The sequence below is a fragment of the Coptis chinensis genome, chromosome 4 (assembly GCF_015680905.1).
Source record: "Coptis chinensis isolate HL-2020 chromosome 4, ASM1568090v1, whole genome shotgun sequence".
NCBI classification, from domain to species: domain Eukaryota; kingdom Viridiplantae; phylum Streptophyta; class Magnoliopsida; order Ranunculales; family Ranunculaceae; genus Coptis; species Coptis chinensis.
Genome location: NC_141459.1, coordinates 22,796,218 through 22,802,592, shown reverse-complemented (window position 1 = coordinate 22,802,592; position 6,375 = coordinate 22,796,218).

Genomic DNA, 6,375 nt, shown 5'->3' with positions numbered 1-6,375 from the left:
CAGGTCGGGTTGCCTGGCTAGTTTATTATTTATTGTATGATGATTTTTCCTAATCTAAAAACACAAATATTTTGTTGATGATAAAAGAACAATAAGAAGTATTGGATCAAGAAGAAGAAGACATGTAGAAGATGATGAGTTGAACCACGTTCTTTAATGGCTGCCTACGTATCTTGTGAATAGGAATCCAACTCAAAGCGTAGTTCAACTATTCTATTTATAAGAATAGATGAGGTTTCCCAATTAGTGTTTAACTAGGAGACCGTCTCTTGTTAACTTGTTAAGTATCATCTTGATGAATAGGTGAGGTTTCCCAATTAGTGTTTAACTAGGAGACCATCTCTCACTACAATAGAAAGGCTCATTTGCAGTGCCATACCCCGTCACTAAATGTGTGAAAAAGCGTTGCAATTGATAAATTACAACGCCAAACTAGGCGTAGCAAAGGCGTTGCAAAAAAGTGCGTCACAAAAGCTCAATTGTGACGCGCCAAGTGGCGTTGCAAAAACTTAAAAGCTTTTGCAACACTCCATTAGCGTTGGTACTACATTTTTCCGTGGCTACTTCTATTTTCAAAAATAAATAAATCTCCAAACTATTTCAAACTATTTGCCACGCATGGCGGCGCAACAACTTGGATTTTCCAACACTATAAACGTCGCAAAAGGTGTGCTTATAGCTACGCCGATTAGTGTTGCAAAAGATCGAGCTATTAGCTAGTAGCTACAACTTTAGCGTTGCAAAAGATTGAGCTTTAGCTGCCCTTTTTTTGTTGTGGCAAAAGCTAAAATTTTAGCAGCTACCTACTGTGCGCTAGTTCTTGAAATTTTAGTAGATAAATCGTCCTCCCTTTCTCGCCACAACTTTTGCATAGCAAATAGTGTAGTGATTCCTTTTAAGTTTTGGACTCCTGCCAAATACAATTTATGTTGACAACAACAACAGTCATATATATAAACAATTCACAAGAATCATATCAAAACAAATTTTATTAATTCAAAAAACATCCATTAACTATTACAAAAGTAATTCAAGCATATCCACAAAGGTCTTTTCCAATACATCGGCTCGATAATCTTCACAACGATCCAGTTAATTTAAACAAATTTCTCAAAACTTGATTTAAGCAAAATATACAAACGCCCAAAGTCTGCCGATTTGAACAGCAACCCAAGTTCTCTTCATAAATCTACCAATATCCAATTAACAAACTCTGGTACAACGAATTAAAAAAAGACATAAGTAAACTTATATATCCAAGAAAACAAAGCTAAAATGCATTTAAGTAAGCAATGCATGTCAAAATCAGGTAAGCACCATTACATTTGCAAAGATCAGGAAAACTTGGAATAAAGACAAAAAAAGTCAGCATAAGATTTATTGTTGAGAAAACTTATAAATAAATTAAGAACCTGAAACATATTGCAATGGGGAGAATCTCCGGTGATATAGGAATTAGCAAGAAGCTCCTCTGTTGCATAATACAACCACGACACAATGAGATCAAAATTACAATGCCTACAATTAAAAATATATGATCGAGAAATCATTGGGGATATCTTTTTGCTTTTGACAGTAGTAATAACTTAGCGGAATGCACACAAACAACTATAATCTAGCCAAGCATTAGATTTAAGATTAGTGGCACATTATGGCTGCTAATTCAGACAACTAACAAAAAATTAGTCACTCAGTACAATACATAATACAAAGTATGAAGCAAATTTTCAAAGCTTACCTAGCAAGAAAAAAGGAACTAGATTTCCAAACCAAGATATGTCCCACAGTAGTTATCACTTGTGCTCTTCTCCAACTTGTTTACAACAAAAACATTTTGACTTCCAAATTAAAGAAATAACCTTATCCATGACTACAAATGCTAAGCACATAAATCTGCCATGGTCCAAGTATTTCACTCATTTATCCAAAATCTACAAAAACCAAGTACATAAAGCATAATTAACAAATTTCTTAGTTAAACCTAGGTCATCTCATTTGGAAAATTCATATATGACATACCAGCTTTCTGCACTCATCAAAAAATTTCAACTACTTTTTACAGGGATTAATATTTTTTTTTTTCCTTCACTAATAGGTTTTCTGTGTCTCAGTTCAGGATTTCATAAATAATTCCTTCACTCCTAGTCCAGAACAATGTATCATGATATTCAATAAACCAATTAACTCCAAATATCCTTCCTCTGAGGCATGGCGGAAAGTGATTAAGGGGGTCAACCTAGTTTTCAAAGACACCTATAAACCCCCAATTTGGAGCATTGTAGACTTGTACTCCAATATATTCTCATAGTTTGCAATTTAAACCTTAATCATTTCCTTGAAAAACTTTTAGTCTCAGACCAATTTTAAAAAAACAAATTAACAAATATAAATATCATAACAGACATTAGAGAAACATGAAAATTATTACAAGTTGATAAGACGACTGTTTAGAGCTTTGCATTCTTCAATAACTTCGTCCTCATCTAGAAGCTCTTCCAAAGTGAATTCTTCTTTATCCAAAATTGCCTCCACTTATAAAATGGATATGATAACAAAGAATAAAAAAATAAAGCTTCAACTTGTTACATAACAATCAATACATCAAGAAACATTAATTTATGTCTACAAGATTGTAACATAAACACCAGCTAACTAGAAATGGGTTTCTATTTCATTCAAAGTAAAAAAGAGATAGTAATTATATGGAAAGCCTATTTTGCGAAAAATCAAGAAAAGCGATAACAATAGTTGCTTACAACTATTAATTATAATTTGTGTATGAAGAATTCAATTCGAATAATAAATATTCAATTAATTAGAATAAACCAAACAAACGAGTAAAAGAATAGAAGATTATAGGTGAGGCAGTGAGGGAGGACGTGTGCCAAAACATCTTGGAAAGGTAAAATGAGCAACATCACCTTCAAATCTCTCTCTCTCTGAGTGAATAAACCCTCAAATTTCTTTTGATCGCGCCGGAGGAGAGGAGGAAGAAGATTTTTTTTTTTATGAATATGAGTTGGTGGCAGTAAAGAAAATAAGAGGGTGGGAGTGGTTTTCCAATTTTTAGGGTTGGAATCCAATAATTAGAAAGGCTCGCGAGAAAATTTGGTTGAATTATAACATTCCTCCCCAATAAAAAGACCATCAGCGACGCCATTGTCGTAGCAACAAAGGTAAAGAGATAAAAACTTTATTTATTATTTTACCAAAATAATTAATCATGCCTATTGGTCATGCAAAAGGCATGACAATAAATAAGTTTAACTAAGGCTGATGCAGACAGAACACAAAGCTATTAGGGACGCCTACATGCGTCACAATAGATATCTTTTACCAACAAATTTTGAGCGCTGCAAAAGAGTGCGCTGCAACTGAACCCTTCTGTTGTAGGATCTTGTTAAGTCTCATCTTGACTCTTCTAGAAGCCCCATGTTACCCAAGTCAAATAGGTCTCCTTTATTGACTTAAACAACAGAAAAATATGTTTAGGTTCGAAGTAGTAGTTAGAGCTCCGAGCCTAGTAGTTGAGCTATGGATTTGGAGTTCATAGTTAAGAGTTGGTTATACGAACCTACTACTCCAACTAGTTCCAAAGCCTACGAACCTGCTCCGAACCTAGTAGTTGAGTTCCGAATTTGGAGTTCATAGTTAGGAGTTGGTTATACGAACCTACTACTCCAACTAGTTCCAAAGCCTACGAACCTACTCCGAACCTAGTAGTTGAGTTCCGGATTTAGAGTTCATAGTTAGGAGTTGGTTATACGAACCTACTACTCCAACTAGTTCCAAAGCCCACGAACATCCTCTTCTTGTCTCACTTCCGAACCTAGGAAGTAAGAGGATTTAGACTTGAGGTATGTTCTGGTACTTTCTACCCACACCAAGACTATATCCGAGCTTTAAGAAGATACTGCCATGTGTTACATATATATTTGCTAAAATATGCACACACATTTATAATCCTAAAATTATTAGTTAACGAACAATATAGTACAATACCACGATGGGTGTTTTTGTTTCAATTTTGTTCGTTAGTCCCTATACTTTTGTCTCCTTTTTAAGTCGGCCTGATTTTGAATCTCAATATGCCCGGTAACCTTGAAGAATCAATTTGCAAAGGAAAGCCATGTCTGGGGGTTATCAGTCTTTCTTTTTTTGCTCACTTATCAAAAAACCTAAAATAAATACTAATTCTTAATACCTGAAGGCCTGTTTTTGCGTTTTAGACATAGATCTCAGAAATACTGTTTTAGCATGATTCATTGAAAAAAAAAATTATCGTTTTACTCTGGCAATTTAAACAATTGTTGAAAGAGTTTATTTCACGAGAGTCCTTTAGTTTATGTTCATAGTTGTATAATTCTGATTTTATCCCTGTCTTATTCTGCATTCCAGACCATTGTGAATCAAGTTGTACATAATTATAGCTCGGTCTACTTCATTCATGGTGCTAGTGTAAGAGGGAAGAAATTTTTATATCGTTCAGTTTTAGCATGCTTAAGAAATCATGGCCTGGATACATTGTCATTGCAATGTCAACTTCAGGTCTTGCACCCACTATCTTATCTGGGGTCGTACAGCTCTCTCAAGCTTTCACTTCCCCTACCGACGTTTGCAGAATAAACCTACAAGGTGCGTAAAGAATCTCCTCATGGTAACTTGCTATGTTAAACAAGTTTCTTTATTTGGGATGAAGAAACAATGACACATCCCCATGTTTTTTGGGCTCTAGATAGAACACTAAAACATATAAGTGATTCATATCTACCTATTGGTGGCAATGTTTTGGTACTAGGTCGAGACTTCCCCCAAGGACTCCCTGTCGTGGCTCATGTTACTATTGCACAAAAGATTGATGCATGTATAACATATTCTAAGCTCTGGTCAACTATTAGAGTGATTCATCTTACTAAAAATGTGCTACCCAGCCACCCAGGAGAGATCCATTCTTCTGACCCCTACTATTTCACATTGGTGATAGTAGTCAATCTTTCATTGTCAATAGTATTATTAAAGTACCATATGACATTCTCATTCCCTAGGAAGGTAAGCATTCACTGTCCAATTTAATATCTAAGGCCTTCCCTGCTTTGTCTGCTTATGGTCATGAGTCGGATTACATCGATCAGTCATCCGTGCATTCCCAAGAGAAGAACAAACATACTACTCATTTGACTCTGTTGCCAATGACTCCAAGGAATTTAAATCATCAAGAAATTCTTAATTCTATATCTACAGCCCGTCTACTACTACACAAGCTGTCTCTAAAATTATAACCTATAGTACTTCTCCTCCGAAATATCAATCATGCTAATGGATTGTGCAATAGAACCAGACTACTTTGTTGTGTTTCCCAACCAAATGTCATGTATGCTAATATTCTAACTGAAAGTTATGGTGATAAACCAACTTTCTTACATCGCATTCCTGTTAAATCATCAAATGATCTCAAGCTAGCGTGCAATTTCATTCGGAAATAGTTCCCAAATTTTCTAGGCGTTGGTTTACAAATACACAAATCACAGAGACATACCATTCCTCATCTAGAAACTTCTTTACCAAACCATGTTTTGGATCCTTAGCACCTCTATGTTGTTCTCTCCCAAGGTGTACCTAAGACCACAATGAAAAAAATTGTTAAAAATCGAAGAATAAGAGGCCACTCTGGAACCTTCACAAGGATTGTTGTCTACAAAGAATCTACTCTAGAACCTTCACAAGGAATGTCGTCTACAAAGACGTCCTCGGATCGTGTAACATGCTAACAAAGTCCAGCCCATGATCTTCTATCACATTGCTCTCTTACTGGTAAGTCCTTCGTATACACATTTAAAATTATCCATTTAACAGTCACATAGTTTCATCCAACTTAACTTATATGTACATATTGTTCTTGCTACAGTAACCCACTTTCTTTTTGTTTATACAGAGAGAGACAACTGATAGAACTTATATATATAATAATCCAAGGAGATTTCATTGGTCTGCCCGCGTCAGTATGCACTAAAGGAGTTTGGCTCCTATCAATCCATGAAGCTATTAGATCATTTGGCAAATTGCAAATGAACCTATTGTTGTTAAGAAGGGGGAGCATATTGACAAAGTTAAGCCACAGGAGTGACAGGTCTTCTTACATCAAAATGTTATTCTTTGTCCTAATTTAAGTGGTAAGTGTTTGTTGTCAAAATTGTGTATTAGCTTGTAGGGAATGAATACAAATTTAGTCGGAGGGTTTGATTATTTGTTTATTAAAGTGATGCCCATTTTGAATGACATTCAATACTAATGAATATGTTATATTATCTGTCTGAACATAATTAAAAAAAACAAATATATACTAATATTGATTTACATTGATGCTATTTTAATACC